The sequence below is a fragment of the Neovison vison genome, chromosome 7 (genome assembly GCF_020171115.1).
Source record: "Neovison vison isolate M4711 chromosome 7, ASM_NN_V1, whole genome shotgun sequence".
Lineage (NCBI taxonomy): Eukaryota > Metazoa > Chordata > Mammalia > Carnivora > Mustelidae > Neogale > Neogale vison.
In genome coordinates this window covers 141783152-141799588 of record NC_058097.1, presented here as the reverse complement: position 1 = coordinate 141799588, position 16437 = coordinate 141783152, and positions in this window count along the sequence as shown.

Here is a 16437-nt window from a genome sequence, read left to right as displayed (position 1 = left end):
CCCTGGCAAGGGTAGTGCACTTCCGCCTTAACCAAAGACATTTGAGAATCACTGCAACAGGCCCCTCCCCCAGAAGATCACCAAGAACATCCATCTAAGACCAAGTTTACTGATCAATAAGAACTGCAAAACTCCAGTACTAGGGGAATACAGCACATAGAATTCATGGGGTTTTTTCCCCCATGATTCTTTAGTCTTTCAAAGTTAATTTTTAAATTTTCTTTTTTTTCTTTTTTCCATTTTTTAAATTTTTTCTCATTTTTATTTTAACCAACATATGTTATCAATTCCACTTTTAAAATCTTTTTTAATTTTCATTTTATAGTCATATATATAATATATGGCTTTGTTCTAGTCTCCAGCCTGAGCACATTCTCTCCTTTCTGTTTTTTAATTTTTTCTTTCTTTTTTCAACCAACTTCTTACCTTATCAATTCCTTTTTAAAAATCTTTTTAAATTTTCATCTTTAGAGTCATATTCCATCCCTTCATTGTATTTACCCTTATTTTTGTATTATATAAGATTTTCTTTCTTTAAAATTTTGGGAGGCAGTTTTTTCTAATAGACCAATATATACCCAAAATCTAGTGTGTGGCTCTGTTCTATTCACCAACCTGATAACTAACTTTCTTTCTTTCTTTCTTTCTTTCTTTCTTTCTTTCTTTTTCCCCTTTCTTTTCACCCTGGTTTCAGGTTTCTTCTGATTCGTTTAATGTATATTTTTCTGGGGTCATTGTTACTCTTTTAGCATTTTATTCTCTCATTCATCTATTTTTCTCTGGACAAAATGACAAAATGGAAAAACTCACCTCAAAAAAAAAAGAAAGAGAAAAGAAAAGAAAAGAAAAAGAGGCAGTACCAACTGCCAGGGACCTAATCAATACAGACATTAGTAAAAGACAACCAATAGAATGGGAAAAGATATTTGCAAATGACATATGAGATAAAGGGCTAGGATCCAAAACCTATAAAGAACTTATTAAACTCAACACCAACACCCAAAGAACAAATAATCCAATCAAGAAATGGATGGAAGGCATGCACAGACATTTCTGCAAAAATGGCCAACAGATAGATGAAAAAGTGCTCAACATCACTTGGCATCAGGGAAATGCAAATCAAAACCACAGTGAGATACCACCTACACCAGTCAGAATGGCTAAAATTAACCAGTCTGAAAACAACAAGTATTGAGGATGCAAAGAAAGTGGAAGCCTCCTACACTGTTGTTGGGAATGCAAGCTGGTGCAGCCACCCTGGAAAATAGTATGAACGTTTCCTTAAAAAGTTAAAAATAGACCCAGCAATTGCACTACTGGGTGTTTATCCCAAAGATACAAATGTAGTGATCCAAAGGGGCATGTGCACCTCAATGTTTATAGCAGCAGTGTCCATAATAGCCAAAGTATGGGAGAAGCCCAGATCAACAGAGGAATGGATAAAGAAAATGTGGTATATATATATATACAATGGAATACTATGCAGTCATCAAAAAATGAAACCTTGCAATTTGCAACAAAATGGATGGAACTAGAGGGTATTACACTAAGTAAAATAAGTCAGTCAGAGAAAGATAATGATCATATCACCTCACTGACATGTGGAATTTGAGAAATAAGACAGATGATCATAGGGGAAGGGAGGGAAAAATTAAAAGATGAAACCAGAGAGGGAGACAAACCATAAGAGACTCAGTCTCAGGAAACAAACTGAGTGTTGCTGGAGTGGAGGGGGTTGGGAGGAATGGGGTGGCTGGGTGATGGATATTGGGGATAGTATGCACTATGATTAATACTGTGAATTGTGTAAGACTGAGGAACCACAGACCTGAAATAAACAATACGTTATATGTTAATTGAAAAAAAAAAAGTCAATAGTATGCCTATAAATAAGAGATTTCACAGGAGATGTTTTAGGTCAATTTTAAATTATGGGGGAGTTATTCTTTCAATGGACATATTCATTACAAAGTACACTTGGAGGCACATGTGCATGTGTACATGCATTCATGTTCACAGTGCTCATTATCCAATCCAAGTGGCAAGAACACTCTCAGGGAAGCTAGGTTTTCATGGTTGCTTGGACAGAAAACCTCTCAAAAGTTCCAACTCTGTGTCTCTTTCACCCAACATTCTAGCCACTTGCCTATCTGACAATTATATTTCCTAGATCTACAAAATTCTTTCTATCAATCTGTGTTTGGCTTGGACCTGGGTGTATTTCATCTTAGTGAGAAGAAGCCACTTCCTAATTATAATTTGGATTTACCCAAATTTCCCATTTCCATCACATTAATGTTCTAGTAAACATAAAAATTTAACTTTGTCTATACTCTACTTATAAAATATTTATTCTTTTTTAAAATTTTATTTTCTTCTTGATATGTTGGAACTGGTTCAGCACTCCATTAAGTACCAAACATGTACTGCTAATATTTTTCCTAGAAAATAAACTAATATATTTAAAAGCCTTAACACCTGACTGGTGTGGGACAGGACATGGCACATTGTAGGTATTCTTATTTATGGAATAAATAAACAAATTAATATAAAATGTAAATATTACTATACCATAGTGACTTCATAATTCATTAACTAGAGAGTTTGCACTTCCTGAAATAATTTGCATAAGCTCCTGCATCAACTATACAAAACCTCCCTGTTGCTTACTTGTTTTTTATTTTGCCTAAATCTTCAAAATTAAAAGACATTAAAAATAAACACTTTCATCATTTAGATATTTCTAGAATGTATTTTAATTTAGGTACTAAGAACATTTGCTAGTTCAGTATAAATATAAATAAAAAAGTGTAAGACAATGAAGATTTAAGTGATTTTTTTCTGCTTTAATCCTATTAAGATGTTTTTCCTTTGACAACAATTATGAGATTAATTTTAGCAAAAACAATAATAACTAGTAAGAATCAGATACACAAGGTTTCTAGTGAAAATATCATTTCAATATGGATCATTGAAGCTGGGTCTTCGATGTTTCACTCTTGACTACTGAAAAAAATCCTCTTTGAGAATTTTATTTAACTATTACTGCTTCTACTACATTGTCTTTAGAAAAGGGAGAAACTTCTTTAAAGTAGTTTCTCCCCCCCCCCACTATATGGAACTTTTTTCTGTGAGTCTGTGATGGTATCTCAGAAAGTCCATAAACAATGAAACATTTTTTGCCAATAGAGAACCAAACTGCCTAAAGGAATTCATAGATTTCATCTATATTGTTTAGGGGATAGCATATAAGATTGTGTTTTAATAAAAAGAAATCTACTGTCTAAAAACTTCTAACAGATGTCATAGGATGTTGGTACCTGAAAATAAAGATGAATGTGAAATTTATTTATACTTCCTTTAAACATTTAGTGTAGTAACACAGTGTCTTGCACATAACAAAATGGATGGAACTAGAGGGTATTACACTAAGAACCAAATAATTTTGTACAAACAATAATTTTGTACTGAAATACAGAATCAATGAAGGAAGGAGTTACTTATGGACATGAAAACTGTATCAACTATTGGCTTTTTGTGTCATACTTGATACATCCCCAAATTTGTTCCTCACCAATTTTACTTCTAGCCAGTCACTGGAGTCACAACCCTATGACTAATAAGACCCCTTCACTTTTTTTTTTTTTTTTTTTTTTTTCCCAATTTATTTATTTTCAGAAAAACAGTATTCATTATTTTTTCACCACACCCAGTGCTCCATGCAAGCTGTGCCCTCTATAATACCCACCACCTGGTACCCCAACCTCCCACCCCCCCGCCACTTCAAACCCCTCAGACTGTTTTTCAGAGTCCATAGTCTCTCATGGTTCACCTCCCCTTCCAATTTACCCAAATTCCCTACTACTCTCTAACGCCCCTTGTCCTCCATGCTATTGGTTATGCTCCACAAATGAGTGAAACCATATGATAATTGACTCTCTCTGCTTGACTGATTTCACTCAGCATAATCTCTTCCAGTCCCGTCCATGTTGCTACAAAAGTTGGATATTCGTCCTTTCTGATGGAGGCATAATACTCCATAGTGTATATGGACCACATCTTCCTTATCCATTCATCCGTTGAAGGGCATCTTGGTTCTTTCCATAGTTTGGCGACTGTGGCCATTGCTGCTATAAACATTGGGGTACAGATGGCCCTTCTTTTCACGACATCTGTATCTTTGGGGTAAATACCCAGGAGTGCAATTGCAGGGTCGTAGGGAAGCTCTATTTTTAATTTCTTGAGGAATCTCCACACTGTTCTCCAAAGAGGCTGCACCAACTTGCATTCCCACCAACAGTGTAAGAGGGTTCCCCTTTCTCCACATCCTCTCCAACACATGTTGTTTCCTGTTTTGTTAATTTTGGCCATTCTAACTGGTGTAAGGTGATATCTCAATGTGGTTTTAATTTGAATCTCCCTGAGGGCTAATGATGATGAGCATTTTTTCATGTGTCTGATAGCCATTTGTATTTCTTGATTAGAGAAGTGTCTGTTCATATCTTCTGCCCATTTTTTGATGTGTTTGTCTGTTTCGTGTGGGTTGAGTTTGAGGAGTTCATTATAGATCCTGGATATCAACCTTTTGTCTGTACTGTCATTTGCAAATATCTTCTCCCATTCCGTGGGTTGCCTCTTTGTTTTTTTGACTGTTTCCTTTGCTGTGCAGAAGCTTTTGATTTTGATGAAGTCCCAGAAGTCTATTTTCGCTTTTGTTTCCTTTGCCTTTGGAGACGTATCTTGAAAGAAGTTGCTGTGGCTGATATCGAAGAGATTACTGCCTATGTTCTCCTCTAAGATTCTGATAGATTCCTGTCTCACGTTGAGGTCTTTTATCCATTTTGAGTTGATCTTTGTGTACGGTGTAAGAGAATGGTCGAGTTTCATTCTTCTACATATAGCTGTCCAGTTTTCCCAGCACCATTTATTGAAGAGACTGTCTTTTTTCCACTGTATATTTTTTCCTGTTTTGTCGAAGATTAATTGACCATAGAGTTGAGGGTCCATATCAGGGCTCTCTACTCTGTTCCACTGGTCTATGTGTCTGTTTTTATGCCAGTACCATGCTGTCTTGGTGATCACAGCTTTGTAATAAAGCTTGAAATCAGGTAAGGTGATGCCGCCAGCTTTATTTTTGTTTTTCAACGTTTCCTTAGCGATTCGGGGTCTCTTCTGATTCCATACAAATTTTTGGATTATTTGCTCCAGCTCTTTGAAGAATGCCGGTGGAATTTTGATCGGAATGGCATTAAAAGTATAGATTGCTCTAGGCAGTATAGACATTTTAACGATGTTTATTCTTCCGATCCAAGAGCATGGAATGGTCTTCCATCTTTTTGTGTCTTCTTCAATTTCTTTCATGAGTGTTCTATAGTTCCTCAAGTATAGATCCTTTACCTCTTTAGTTAGGTTTATTCCCAGGTATCTTATGGTTCTTGGTGCTATAGTAAATGGAATCGATTCTCTAATTTCCCTTTCTGTATTTTCCTTGTTAGTGTATAAGAAAGCCACTGATTTCTGCACATTGACTTTGTATCCTGCCACGCTGCTGAATTGCTGTATGAGTTCTAGTAGTTTGGGGGTGGAGTCTTTTGGGTTTTCCATATAAAGAATCATGTCATCTGCGAAGAGAGAGAGTTTGACTTCTTCATTACCAATTTGGATACCTTTTATTTCTCTCTGTTGTCTGATTGCTGTTGCTAGGACTTCTAATACTATGTTGAACAAGAGTGGTGAAAGTGGGCATCCTTGTCTTGTTCCTGATCTCAACGGGAAGGCTGCAAGCTTTTTCCCATTGAGGATGATATTTGCTGTGGGTCTTTCATAGATAGATTTGATGAGGTTCAGGAATGTTCCCTCTATCCCTATACTTTGAAGCGATTTAATCAGGAACGGATGTTGGATTTTGTCAAATGCTTTTTCTGCATCAATTGAGAGGACCATGTGGTTCTTCTCTCTTCTCCTATTAATTTGTTGTATCACATTGATTGATTTACGAATGTTGAACCATCCTTGTAGCCCAGGGATGAATCCCACCTGATCATGGTGGATAATCTTTTTAATGTGTTGTTGGATCCTGTTGGCTAGGATCTTGTTGAGAATCTTAGCATCCATATTCATCAGTGATATTGGTCTGAAATTCTCCTTTTTGGTATGGTCCTTGCCTGGTTTGGGGATCAGGGTAATGCTGGCTTCATAGAAAGAGTCTGGAAGTTTTCCTTCTGCTTCAATTTTTTGAAACAGCTTCAGGAGAATAGGTGTTATTTCTTCTTGGAAGGTTTGGTAGAATTCCCCAGGGAATCCGTCAGGTCCTGGGCTCTTGTTTTTTGGGAGATTTTTGATCACTGCTTCAATCTCGTTATTAGATATCGGTCTATTCAGGTTGTTGATTTCTTCCTGGTTCAATTTTGGTAGTTTATATTTTTCCAGGAATGCATCCATTTCATCAAGGTTGCTAAGCTTATTGGCATATAACTGTTCGTAGTAACTTCTGATGATTGTTTCTACTTCCTTGGTGTTAGTTGTGATCTCTCCCCTTTCATTCATAATTTTATGAATTTGGGATTTCTCTCTTTTCTTTTGGATTAGTGTAGCCAGTGGCTTATCGATCTTATTGATTCTTTCAAAAAACCAGCTTCTAGTTTCATTGATACGTTCTACTGTATCTCTGGTTTCTCCCTCATTGATCTCAGCTCTAATCTTGATGATTTCCCTTCTTATGTGTGGAGTTGGTTTGATTTGTTGTTGATCCTCCAGTTCTTTAAGGTGTAGAGACAGCTGGTGTGTTCTGGATTTTTCAATTTTTTTGAGCAAGGCTTGGATGGCTATATATTTTCCCCTTAGGACCGCCTTTGCTGTATCCCATAGGTTTTGGACCGAAGTGTCTTCATTCTCATTGGTTTCCATGAATTGTTTCAGTTCTTCTTTGATCTCCTGGTTGATCCAAGCATTCTTAAGCAAGGTGGTCTTTAGCTTCCAGGTGTTTGAGTTCCTTCGGAACTTTTCCTTGTGATTGAGCTCCAGTTTCAAAGCATTGTGATCTGAGAATATGCAGGGAATAATCTCAGTCTTTTGGTATCGGCTGAGTCCTGATTTGTGACCCAGTATGTGGTCTATTCTGGAGAAGGTTCCGTGTGCACTTGAGAAGAATGAGTATTCTGCTGTTTTAGGGTGGAATGTTCTGTATATATCTATGAGGTCCATCTGGTCCAATGTGTCGTTCAATGCTCTTGTTTCTTTATTGATTTTCTGCTTCGATGATCTGTCTAATTCTGAAAGAGGCGTGTTAAGATCTCCTACGATTAGTGTATTCATATCAATATGACTCTTTATCTTGGTTAACAGTTTTCTTAAGTAATTGGCTGCTCCCATATTGGGAGCATAGATATTTACAATTGTTAGATCATCTTGGTGGATAGTCCCTTTAAGGATTATGTAGTGTCCTTCTGTATCTCTGACTACAGTCTTTAGTTTGAAGTCTAATTTATCTGATATGAGAATCGCTACCCCAGCCTTCTTTTGAGTCCCATTGGCATGAAAGATGCTTCTCCACCCCTTCACTTTCAGTCTGCGTGTATCTTTAGGTTCAAAATGGGTCTCTTGTAGACAGCATATGGATGGGTCCTGTCGTTTTATCCAATCTGCAACCCTGTGCCGTTTTATGGGTGCATTGAGGCCATTCACATTGAGAGTGATTATTGATAGATACGTTTTTATTGACATCGAGTTACCTTTGAAGTCTTTCTTTCTGTAGACTGTCTCTATATTTCTGTTCAATGCTATTCTTGGGATTTTTCCTCTTTTATAGAACCCCCCTTAATATTTCCTGCAGTATCGGCTTGGTGGTTGCATAGTCTTTTAAGTCTTGCCGGTCTTGGAAACTCTTTATCTCTCCATCCATTTTGAATGTCAGTCTTGCTGGATAAAGTATTCTTGGCTGCATGTTCTTCTCATTTAGTGCCCTGAATATATCTTGCCAGCCTCTTCTGGCTTGCCAGGTCTCTGTGGACAGGTCTGACGTTATTCTGATGGGCTTCCCTCTGTAAGTAAGGAGCCTCTTTGCCCTGGCAGCTTTCAAGAGATTATACCTACAATTATAATTTCTCAATTTGACTATCAGGTGTCGTGATGTTTTTTTGGAGTGTATAATCTTGGGTGGAGACCGTTCAGCCTCTAGTACATGAACGCTGGTTTCATTCGCGAGACTCGGAAAGTTTTCATGAAGGACTTGTTCCACGACATCTTCTAGACTTCTTTCTTTCTCCTCCCCTTCAGGAATTCCAATAATTCTGACGTTGGAACGCTTCATGGCATCACTTAATTCCCTAATTCTGCTTTCGTGGGATCTAAGCTGTTTGTTCCAGGCTTCCTCCTGATCCTTTCTCTCTATCTGTTTGTCTTCCAGATCACTAATTCTATCTTCTGTCTCAGTTACCCTAGCTTTGAGAGAGTTTAGATTGGATTGGAACTCATTGAGAGCATTGTGGACCTCCTCCCTGGTAGCTTTAAGCTCCGCCCTAACATTGTGAACATCCTGTCTGGTCGCTTTCAGTTCGGCTCTAATCAATTCTGTTTGGTCATCCATGGCTTTCTCCAACCTAGCTATTGCCTGGATAATTGTTAGCCTGAATTCTCTTTCCGACATATTGTCTATGTTGATAGCCGTTAGCTCTGTTGCGGAAGGTCCATCCTCTGTATTTTTCTTCTGTTGGGCATTCCTCCTCCTAGTCATTTTGGTGGGAGAAGACTGAACAGATGTAGCTGGATGTATCAACTCTGGTGCAGTCAAGGTGCACCCTGGAACACTTCCTGATCTCCGTCTCAGAAGCCTCAGTCTGGGTGCAGAAGCTGAATAAATTCCCCCTTGGATGCTGGCAGTGCAGGTTCCAAGTTAAAGACCCTGGGGGCGCAGGATCTTTTGCTCGTCCCCAAAGCCAAGGCAGTGGCGGCTGTCTGGGAGCTCCTGACCGCCAGAGAGGTTCCAAGCAGCGATCGCACACTGAGATTTTGCCGCTGGCCGGGGCTGGGAGTGCCCGGCTTGCGCGCACCTCTTTTCAGAGGCGGCTGTGGGTCGGGCGCGCGTCTGGGGCACTGAGAACGGGGCGCTGGTCCGTAAGCCGCAGGCTGGGCTTTTGCGCGCCTCTGTCCGGGGAAGAGTTTCGCGGGCGCGAGGCTTAGACTTTGAAACAATGGCCCGGGTCTAGAAGCGCCCCAGGGCCTTAGAAACCCAGGAGAGCTGGAGCGACGTGCACGCGCATCTCAAGCTTTGTGGTAGGGCTAGCGCGCGTTCTGCAGACCGGCTCCCATCCCCTCACAGGAGCCGGAACCCCGCGCTCTGGGGCACGCTGGCGGCTTAGGGACCAGGAGCCGGTTTCTCCGCCGCACTCTCTCTGCCTCCGCGCCGGGGAGGCCGTCTGGGACCGGGGACTCAAGCCCCTGTCCCTAGCCGCCCCGATTCCCACAGTTTGCCCCCGCGATCCTTTGCTCTTTTGGAGTGCTTTCAACCAGTCTCCGAGTTAATGCTGGTCCCCAGACGCAGGGCACTCTCGCTCGTATCGGGGTATTACTTTTGCACCGGTCGCCTCTGGTGGCTCCCTCCCCCTTTTGTTTATCTTCCGATCTCAGTCCGCTGTTCCCATTCCGCTTTACCTGCTCACTGGCGTCTTCTGCCCCTGTAGAGATCCAGACGTGTATAATTCTGATCTCAGGCTGATTTCATGGGTGATCAGAGTTCTTTGGTAGGTAATCAGCTCACTTTGGGGTACCAGCTGAAAAGACGCCTCTTCCTAGTACCCCGCCATCTTGTCCCCCCAAGACCCCTTCACTTTTGTAGACTTACTTATTTAAAAGGCTAGGAGGGCAAAGCTCACTTAGAGGAAAACGACTTGCTCAAGATTTAGAACACTGAAGCTTTGGTCCCTGTTCATTATCTACTTTAAAGAATTCGTTTAACCTCTAAGAGTGCTGGTTTCCTCAACTGTTCAATTTTTAGAGTAATATATTCTTAGTAAATCAAATAGCATACCAAAAATAGTGTGTGTGTGTGTGTGTGTGTTTTACCAATGACTGCTTTGAGATACCCAATGAAATAAGTTAAAGTGTTTTAAAATGTATAAGGTGCTAGGAAAATGTAAATAATTATTATGACAAAAATCTGAAACTAATTGCTCAGCACTTTGCTTAGATTTTTCCTAATTTCCTCTGTTCTCTAGTTATTTTATTTTTGTACATATGTGACATTTAAAACTAATAATCCAAATGTCTAACAGCTATGAAATGACAATAATAATTGTCATGAGCTGGCTAACATAGATTGCATGCCATTTAACAAGCCCTGGCCTAGGTTTTCATTCAATTCTTGTAAGAATTGAGTGAGATAGATCCTAATACCATCTGTTTAATACAGAGAGGGAAGTTGAAGCTTAGAGTGGCTCAGCAGCTTGTCCAAAGACAAAGTGTTACTATCTGTGGAGCTCATATTAACAATAGAATATGTCCATTTGATTAACCAATTTGCTACCACACCCTTTTTCAGCACATCTGAATGTATATCTTTCTTTATCCTTTATCCTTCCCTCTGCAACTGTTAACATAAAAGTGCTGGGTGTAAAATCTTCTAAGACCTCTTCATCTGAGGAAATGAGAACCCAGAGAAAAGTGAAAATTAGGTCACAAATTTAATATAAAACAGAGGTCAGATTTGAAAGGCCTTATCTATTGAATAGCAGCAGTTTAAATAGCTTCGAAGTCCCTTCTCACACAGAATAATCTCTGCAAATTCAATTCAGTTACATCAATATGATTATGGACTATGTAATGACTTATGGAAATTTAAATTTAAGAGCAAACAGATTGATTTGTGCTCTGTTGATCAGAGCCTATTCTGTAGAGACAGGCACAAATTTTATTTTTATGTAAATTACCTCAAATGCAGTTTTTTCTCCTAAATTATATAAAACTGGCATTTGCCCATGTGCATTATTTCCTGGGCAGCAGGAACCTTGGCTGGCATCTGAACACCCAATGTAAATCCAAATGTGGATGTGAGGTTAAAGTATTAGGGACAGAAGTGGTTTCCATTTTCAATACCAGAAATTGACAAATGCAGTGAGGTTTGATGTCCATTCAGTGTGATTTAATAGAAAAGTTTGGAATTAGAATCAGAAAGAGCTGAGTTCAGATTCAATGTGGATGACTTTTGCTTTTGGGCCTCTCTTACTTCCAGCATCCATATCTTTTTCGTTCTTTTTTTTTTTTTTATAAGATTTTATTTATTTGACAGGGAGAGAGAGATCACGGAGGCAGAGAGGCAAGCAGAGAGAGATAGGGGGAAGCAGGCTCCCTGCTGAGCAGATAGCCCAATGCAGGGCTGGATCCCAGGACCCTGAGATCATGACCTGGGCCAAAGGCCGAGGCTTAACCCACCCAGCTACCCAAGCCCCCCTTTTTCATTCTTTTAACAAACATTTACTGAGAACTTCCTATAAGCAGTCACTTAGATAGGGCTCTGAGAGATAAGCAATCCCTTGTTAAAGTCATTCAAAATGTAAAGACAGGATAGAAATAAGCCCAAATAGAGGTCACAATTTCTGCAATACTGAAATATGATAATGATGGAAATGAAGGAAGATGGGCCATTTTAAAGTCATCAGGTTCACCTCAGTTAGATAAGCTTTTGAGGAAAGATAATGCTTGAGAAATACACCTTTATGGATGGTAAATGAGTGTAATTCTATGTATTTAGCAGGGCCATTACTGGGCATAAATGCAATAATATATATAAGGACTGATCCTAATGATCTACATCTAATTGCTAGTTTTTATATTATTGTACAAGTACAAAGCTAGGAATTAAGTCTTACTTTCCAAAATCTGTTTTTCTGTTGTGTTGAAATAAAATTTTGCCTTATTTTGTGCCCATAAGTGATGTTCACCGGCCTAAAGCCCCCATAAATGGCACAAGAGCATTCAAGACACTGTATCCCAAATCAAAACATGCTTTTCATCCCTGTTGATATAAATGCAGTCAAGGCACTCATACGTCTACCACACACACACACACACACACACACACACACACACGCACACACACACACACACACACAGAGTACACACCCCCACAAGCAAGTACGTGAGTTAGATAAGGGTACAAGAACCTGCCCATATACCCTCCACTCAGTTACACTCACCTTCGCCCTCCCTTGCTCCCAACCAATCCACAGGTCCTTCACCTCAGCCTTGGTTTTGTTTTATTTTCATTCTGGTCTCTGTTTTGCGACATGCGTGGATCATTACATCTAAAGTCATTTGTGCTGACTTCCACAGGACATGAAGAATTTATGAAAAGTAGTTATATTTTAAAAGACATGTGAATATTACCATAGTTTAAAAGAAATAGCCCCAGACTATGCATCTGACTTTAGACATCTTCCCAAACATTTCACATAAATGTATGACTCCACAAAATGTTCACAAACTAACACACCCATGTAACTAGGCCAGTTCAAGACACATAACCTTCCCATCAATTCCTCTATGGTCATACCCGCCCCTCCAAGGAAAACCAGTGCCTGACTTGTAATATTAGAGATCCAAACCTGAAATTTCTTTTTTTTTTTAAGATTTTATTTATTTACTTGACAGACAGAGGTCACAAGTAGGCAGAGAGGCAGGCAGAGAGAGAGAGAGGAGGAAGCAGGCTCCCCACTGAGCAGAGAGCCTGATGGGGGGCTCAATCCCAGGACCCTGGAATCATGACCCGAGCTGAAGGCAGAGGCTTTAAACCACTGAGCCTCCCAGGTGCCCCCAAACTTGAAATTTCTAAAAATTTAGTTTGTGATATTTATGTTAGGAGATGTCCACTTCTGTCATCTTCTTAGAAATGAGATCAAGCAACCTTAGGAGTGAGCTCTCTTGAGGCAGTGGTCTGCTGAACTAGGAGCCATGTCTGTCTTTTAGGGAGAAAATGGCTCCTCCAGGCCCACTTCATTTTTTCTCCTGCTTGGCTCACTGGCATAAGAGCTTGTGACACTTACATTTTTTATCCCTTTTTTTTAAATCCCTTTTTTTATCCCTTTATACCAATAACAATGTCTTTGTTTTTTTGACTATAAAGAGGCTTTTGTACAACAACATGGTATTAAATAAACACATAAATAAATCAAAAAGAAAAAAAGAGAACCAACAAGTCTCCAGGGTGCAAAACAGGGAATTGTATTATAGGAGGAGTAGGAAGAACCTATCCATGTGTCTGCTCCCAGTGCTCCCCATTTATTCAGATATCAGCATTTCTACCTGTATAAATAGGAGCAGCTGACAGGTTCCATCCAGTGGGGCTGTTGGCAATTTCAGAAGCAAATCTTTCTCTCCCTGCCCAGGGATATAAGCCTTACAATTTTTTTAAAAAAAATGTAATTTCTGATATCTTTTATAATATTCTGTTTATGAGATTTTATCCATTTTGTTATATGGGATAGTTTATTCATTCTCATTACTTGATAACATCCCATTGTAAGAATGTACCAATATTGTATTTATGAGTTCTATTAGTGGATATGTTATTTCCAGACTTTATTACAATTAATACCATGAACATTTTGTGCCTATATTTGGTACACATATACCACTGCTGGAAATATACCTAGAAGTTGAACTGATGGGCTCTTAGATATACTTATGTTTAACTTTCATAGATATAGACAAATAGTGTTCCAAAATGATTCAACAATTTTGCTAACTTACCAAGAGTGGATGAGAGTTTCAGTTCAACATTTCACTCAAACTAATTTCTTTGGAGAAAATTTGGTAGAGAAAGGCTCTAGTGAAGTCAGTCTGGTGGAGAAAAGTTACTAGACCCAGTAAATGCTGTTACCACCAAACAGAAGATGACCAACAAAGAGCAGCAATTATGGAGTGAGTTAGCCACTGCTAAAACTATGGCGCTGATTCAGGCCATAAGTGGGGTAAGAGTTGCTTTGCTTCCGTTTTCTCTTGCCCTCTGTTGATGATTCCCACTGGGTAAATCTGATAGAAACCAGGAGAAAGAGAAATAGAGGTGGGTGCAGTTCTAGAGGTCCCCCTTCCACACACAGCAGGAAAAGAAAAAAAGGATAGCAGGACAGAAGATGAATCTAGGGTTAGCAAGAGGAGGTTAACCTATACAACTCCTTTCTTCTCTTTCTAGAATTTTTTTTCAGAAAATTTGTTTTTTAAAAAGAGATACTATGGGTGCCAATGGTTTTCAGGTTTACTTGTCTTCAAGCCACCTGTCTCTGTGGAAGTTTAGTACTCTTCAACAATTTGGCCATGTCTGTTAGAAAAATGAGGCTGCAGGCAGACTTAATGATACCAGTGGTATGTTACCACCTATAATGCATACTCATTTTTCAATATTTGACACAAAGTAATTAAAATACTATGGAGTAACAGGATCTGTCCTAATTTTCTCATTTATTATGAAATATTATTGGACAAAAGTAAGTAGATCATAGTAACTCATCAATACAGGCAAGACATTTAATAGAAAATTCCAGATGAATAAAACATAATTCATTTTGTGTAATGAAACCTAACTGGCACATTTGGCTGAGGTGACCAGACAGTGATCCAAATCACTCTTTATTACATATGCATCTTTGAACTGGTGCTTTTACACATACAGAGTCCTTCCGTTTAAAGTATATTTGTCCCTTTCAGTGTCTTCTGAAATCTTACCCACTCATCTTTTTCAGGCTGTCTGAAATGAGATTTCAGTGTAGACTTCTCTAAGTTCCCTTCCAAAAGGAAATCTTGTCCCTTAAGGATACCTATAATATAGTGACCTTATGTCTTTTTTAAATATCATTTTCCATTTTGTCAGTAATCCCATCCCATCAACCATACCTTCTTATTTAATACATCTTTTCCTATTTCTTGCCTCTTCTGTGGCCTAATTCCTCCCACACCTGAACTCTAGAATATAGTCGTAACTATTCTTGATCTCCTCATTCATACTGATTTTCAACAGCAGACTGACTTTTCTAAAAAAATCAATAATTTATTTGTGGAATAAATAAAATATTTGGAATTCAAAATGTTCAGTTTTGTTTCATCTAGCTGCTGCTTCTTCTTCTTCTCCTTCTTCTTCCTCTTCTTTTTTTTAAGATTTTACTTACTGATTTGAGAGAGAGAGACAGAGCACAAGCAGGGAGAGAGGCAGGGAGAGAAAGAGCAGCAGACTCCCTGCTGAGCTGGGAGGTTGACATGGGACTCCTTCCCAGGAGATCATGACTGGAGATCATGACTTGAACCAAAGGCAGACATTTAACCATCTGAGCCACCTGGACGCCCCTCATCTAGTTTCTATTAAGAGATTCAAATATATTAGAACATAGAGTTCCTTAGACATAAAAAGCTATAAGATAAGCAATATAGATGTACCTAAATTTTTCTTATAACAACCAACTAGATATTACTGTTATCATCCTCATTCAACTGAAAAAGAAACAACCCCAGATAAGATGAAATAACTTGCCCAGGGTCACACTGCCAGTATATGGCACAAGCCTCTAGACTCTAAAGGAACTGTTCTTTCTTCAATATTATGTATTGTAGGGTTTTCTTAATTGTGTAATATATGAATTTCTATCCATTCTAATTCATATTTTCAGCAACATATGTTTTTTAAAAATATATTCTTCAGTTATATAATTAGGTATAAAATAATTCTTTCTATTTCTATTGTAAAGAAAGCTCAAATAACAGTTGTTAGCCTTAAAATATGCAATGACTTCCAAATTATGTCACCAAATGAGTTCAGCAACAAACGCCCCGATGGTCATAACATTAATATAATCATAAAAGTACCATTACATTAATTAGAACTTTGTAAATGCTGTAATTAAGATATTCAGTGACAGCTGTCTTTCCTGTCCCTGAGCGTTTACAAGAAATCTCCCAACACCACTTATTTCTGAACCATCATCTGCCTAGAGCTGGGAGAAGCCATCTGCTAGAATATTTGAAATGTTAAATGACAAAGAGGTTTTAAAACCATTATATCCCTTATAATACTTTTGAAGAGAAAAAAAGAAGCACCCAACAACCATTTCTAAGTGATTTTTAGCTAGTCCTAGAAAGGGGAATAACTGGACTTATTTTTCTATTTTTCATCTTGCATTAAATAGTGGAAACAGTCTGGAATTTGGAATCAGGTAAATCTGACCTGATTGCTAACTATGGGCTCAAGAGAAAGTTAGATAAGCTCTCTGAGCCTCAGTTTCCTCATCTTTATAATAGAGAAATATCACAAATGAGGACATTCATGCCTATTTTTCATTACTATTGAGAAAATAAAAGGATGAGTTTATGTGTAATACTTTATAAAACTTCTACAGAAGTCTAATTTTGTTTCAAAATATCATTAGAATTACTCTAAAGATGATGTGCTGCGTGTCTTTT